At 50.1% G+C, this 4,898-nt stretch overlaps 1 long non-coding RNA gene across 1 annotated transcript; it reads left to right on the forward strand.

Annotated features, from left to right (window-relative positions):
* Window positions 1-2,579: 2,579 nt before the first annotated feature.
* On the forward strand, window positions 2,580-4,619 carry LOC147430665 (uncharacterized). Its single transcript, XR_015185640.1, has 2 exons — window positions 2,580-3,260; window positions 4,109-4,619. It is a non-coding gene; the product is annotated as an uncharacterized LOC147430665 (long non-coding RNA).
* The last annotated feature ends 279 nt before the right edge of the window (window positions 4,620-4,898 follow it).

Consider the following 4,898-nt stretch of genomic DNA (forward strand, 5'->3'; position numbering starts at 1 on the left):
TGGCAAGGAGAGGAAGCCGGAATCGTATCTACTAAAAACCACCCAAAGCTCCTTGGCCCTACCCAAGTTGGGCATATCCCACAATTAGGCATGAGTAGCAGAGATTCTCAAATGCAACCACCACATTCGAAAGGGAAAGCAAAAAATGTGAAATGTAGCAATGGAAACTCCAAAGTTTATTGGCCATGGATTTTTACATGTTCAAGGGACTTGGGTTTGTAGGTTGGAATTTTTCATCACATGTGAAGTCTACGCTTTGATCGGGCACAAAAGGGTTTGATGGTTAGAGCTATTAGAGTTGGGTCGGTAGAACAGATGGCGAGTTCCTTATGTTAATCTTGCAATCTCTACAATTGGCACCATCTTCCTTTTTTTGAAGGCTGTTGCACGGCAAAATTCGGCATGGTTTTGAGTGCCAATTGTCTGACGGATTGAGCGGTTACATAGCTCCTTGGCCCTGCCCAAGTTGGACACATCCTGCACTTAGTGCATTCCAAGAGACAACATCCCGGATAGGAACCTCCTCAAGCAACTTTTGTGCTTTATAAATTGCACCACATTTGGCATACATGTCGACCAAGGCAATGCCAAATACGACGTCACATCTGCTGAAAACAACCAAGAGCTCCTTCACCTTGCCCAAGCTAGGCAAGGTGTGTGTGTGTGTGTGTGTGTGTGTGTGTGAGAGAGAGAGAGAGAGAGAGAGAGAGAGAGAGAGAGAGAGAGAGAGAGAGAGAGAGAGAGAGAGAGAGAGAGAGAGAGAGAGAGAGAGAGAGAGAGAGAGAGAGAGAGAGGATGCCTGTGATGGCCTACTTGGCGACTTCAGAAAGCTCCCTATGCAACACAGGACATTAGAGATTAAGAGAGCATCGCAAATAAACCTTGGCACTACAGAGTGTAACGACATTGTGAGGTTATCCAGCTCGGATCTTGTGCGAGCCCCTGGAGCTAGCTGAGATTATCCTCAAATGATCCTACACGAGGTCATGGAGCTAGCAGGTGTGGTTGTGTGTGTGTATAAGGATGTTACATGCATGATGGTTTTTTAATGATGCTAGTGCAGCTGATGGTCGTCGTTGCTTTCCGTCTCTCTTAAGCGAAGTGATGCAGGAGAAGTCGCAATAGCTCTCTCTCTCTCTCTCTCTCTCTCTCTCGTCGAAGATGCACTGATGCATTCGGCAAAGCAGGTGATGCGGCTATGGCATGCCTCTCTCTCTCTCTCTCTCACTCACACACACACACACACACACACACACACACACACACACACACACACACACACACACACGTGCGCGCACATGCGCAACACACCATAAGACGCACATTGCCTGTTGTTGCTCTTATTAGCCTGGGGTCACCTCTCTCGCCACAGTAGAAGGGTACTCTGCAATCTCAATCTCTCTCTCTCTCTCTCTCTCTCTCACACACACACACACACACACACACACACACACACACACACACACACACACACACACACACACACACACACACACACACACACACACACACACACACACACACACACACACACACATAGATACACAGAGAACGCGCACTCATGCCTATCCAAACCAGGATTACATCTGAAACTGTCGGAGGCAGGCTTCTTTAGCAACTGCTCTAGCTGCGGCTGTGTGTGTGTGTGTGTGTGTGTGTGTGTGTGTGTGTGTGTGTGTGTGTGTGTGAGAGAGAGAGAGAGAGAGAGAGAGAGAGAGAGAGAGAGAGAGAGAGAGAGAGAGAGAGAGAGAGAGAGAGAGAGAGAGAGAGAACACTGGAGATGTTGCCGCTCATAGGTGTGTGGGCCGTGGCAATGGCAAGCTCCAATTAGCACAGAGCCATGATAATGGAGTAAATGGAGTGGAGAGGAGTGACTGTGGCTTGCAGAAGGCTGTGGAGGCAACGGGGACGACATTGACCAGCATGAGGAGCATCAACATGGCAACTTGCGATTGTTGTGCACTGTAGGAGTCATCCAGTCTCTCGCCCTGCGGCCATGTCCACCAGGAAGATCCGATGCAACTTCACCTGCAGGCTCCCATAGGTGCGCATAATGCAAGTGAAGCGGAGAAGGAAGAGGAGAAGGGGAGTATAGAGACTATGAGACAGATAGCCTTAGCACATGGTCCCCTCCGACCTTCGCTCGGCTAGCTCTGCAATTGATCGGTTGTGGCATAGTCTTGAGCACATGGAGAGGCGAATGTGAGGATCAGCGAAGAGGAGGGAGACGCGTGTAATGTTCAAAGGCGGGAACTGCACTGAGTGGACGTGAAGCAGCGAGCCGGCTGGCCGTGGAGGTCAAACCCTAGCTCTTCTCGGCCTCCGACCAACCAAAAAGTTGATTACACGTGGACTCATGCCCCTTTCTTCAACGGCTGGCCGGTGTTGCGGCAATGATGTGCTCATTACAAGAGAGAGACTTTCATGTGACGGTCGCTTCGTAGTTAATACCTTGCATAGGTACCCGCTCCTCTGCTGTGTTTTCAAAGGAATTGAATCCTCGTGGCTCGTCTCTTTCTGACCGTGATCGCGCCTCCTTTTCTACTCCTCCCAAAGACACGTGTGAAGGTCCCGTTGCCCTCCCTCCCTCCTTCCTCCCTCGTTCGGACGGCATAAATGCCCTCTCTCTCTCTTTTGCCGGAGGCGTCTAAGATCGCCACTCCCAAATTGCAGTGGAGAGGCCACGCCACAGGAGCCCTTGGTGGAGCGCATGCCAAGCTCAGAGGGGGTGGCCGACCACCAAGGAGAAGGGGGCTAGCTCTGAGAGCTCTGCAAGAGAGAGCACGCAGAGAAGCTCCGAGGAGGACGCCGTTCAGACAAGAGAGGAGGCGAGGGTGGCCTGACTAAGCAGGGGCTGCAGGTAGAGCCGTGCAACCGTGCAGGGGCGGCCAATTTTCAAGAAGGAGACAGTCCTTGGGTGCATGACAATGGGGGACCGGCCGAGTAGCGAGAGCTCTAAAAACGAGCTCACAAGAGAGCCATCATGGGTGCAAGGCCGCCAATTCCAAAGGGGGGTGCATACTGAGAGAGGCGGCATTGCAGAAAAGTAGAATTTGAAGAGGGCGCCGTGCTGGGACAGAGGGAAAGGCCGAGCTCATCAGAGGGTAGTGGCCGACTGCCAACAAGAAGGGAGAGGTCTGAAACGAGCTCTAATCAGAATTTAATTTTCTGCTCTGCTGCAGGTTCTCGCTCTATCTGGAGCTTCAATGCAGGTCCCAACAAGCACAATCTGTCTGAGCTACTTACGAGCATGATCACATGTATGCTATGGTGCTATGTCTTCTTTCTCGCTTTTTTTGAATGTGTAGCCCTGTGTTGTTTTTTATTAAGGTTGAAGGTGAGAAAGACACACCAAAGCCCTGTGTTGTTTTCGTTAAGGTTGAAGGTAAGAAACACATGCCAAACCCATGTCTGCATTCTTGGCCCTGAGAGAGAGAGAGAGAGAGAGAGAGAGAGAGAGAGAGAGAGAGAGAGAGAGAGAGAGAGAGTGTGTGTGTGTGTGTGTGTGTTGCATAGCCATTGGAGGCGGCTGGGCATCATTTGTAGGATTTGATTATGAGCAGATGATAGAGGTTGGACAAGGTCGGCAAGTGGTCAAGCTGAGGGGGCAGCAGGTTTTGGGGGCCGGAGACAGCTAAGGGTGGCGTAGGCGAAGCAGTTAGGGCGGCAGCTCAAGGACCAGCCAGCTTGGAGGTTGTTGGCAGGCAGCTCAAATCAAAGGGCTCAAACAATGTTGCACAGGGTGGGGCTGTAGGAAGGCATGAGCAACAAGGTAAGCCTCGGGGGTGGCACGGTTGAGCAACAAGCTCAGAGCATTGAGGTCAAAGGGCTGCTAGAAGTCGAGTAACGCCAAAAGAGAGAAGAAGAAGAAGAAGAGAGTTTTAACGTCGTAGGACATTATCCCAAGAGACCTTAAAGATCTAGGCGACGAAGAGAGTTGAACTCAAGACCTGTTGTTTGAGAGGGAAATGGCATAACCAATCTACCACACTAGAGAGAGAGAGAGAGAGAGAGAGAGAGAGAGAGAGAGAGAGAGAGAGAGAGAGAGAGAGAGATGTGTGTGTGTGTGTGTTTCATAGCCTTGGAGGCGGCTTGGCATCATTTGCAGGATTTGATTACGAGCAGGTGACAGAGCTTGGACAAGGTTGGCAAGTGGTCAAGTGGAGGGGGCAACAGGTTTTGGGGGACCGGAGGCAGATATTGGTGGCGTAGGCGGAGCAGTTAGGGTGGCAGCTCAAGGACCAGCCAGCTTGGAGGTTGTTAGTGAATCAAAGGGCTCAAACAATGTTGCACAAGGTGGGTTGTAGGAAGGCATGCGCAACAAGGTAAGCCTCAGGAGTGGTACGGTTGAGGAACAAGCTCAGAGCATTGAGGTCAAAGGCTACCAGCAATCGAGTAGCGCAAAAAGAGAGAAGAAGAAGAAGAAGAAGAGAGTTTTAACGTCGTAGGACACTATCCCAAGAGACCTTAAAGATCTAGGCGATGAAGAGAGTTGAACTCAAGACCTGTTATTTGAGAGGGAATGGCATAACCAATCTACCACACTTGAGAGAGAGAGAGAGAGAGAGAGAGAGAGAGAGAGAGAGAGAGAGAGAGAGAGAGAGAGGAGGTATATCTATCTTGATATGGGCAAAAGAATTCCCGATGATATTGTTAGTCAGTGGTTGTTGAAAGAAAATGTCGTGCTTGGCACTACCTTGGTCGACATGTATGTCTAATGTGGTGCACTTTATAAAACGTAAAATAAAAAGTATTTTAGTAGCTTCCTCTCCAAGATGTCGTCTGATTCTAGGATATGCCTAATTTGGGCAGGGCTAAGGAGATTTCTGTTCGAGATGTCGTCTCTTGAAATACATTCATTGATTGCGGGATATGCCCAAGTTGGGCAAGGCCAAGGA

The sequence above is a fragment of the Adiantum capillus-veneris genome, chromosome 21 (genome assembly GCF_014529385.1).
Source record: "Adiantum capillus-veneris isolate H3 chromosome 21, ASM1452938v2, whole genome shotgun sequence".
Lineage (NCBI taxonomy): Eukaryota > Viridiplantae > Streptophyta > Polypodiopsida > Polypodiales > Pteridaceae > Adiantum > Adiantum capillus-veneris.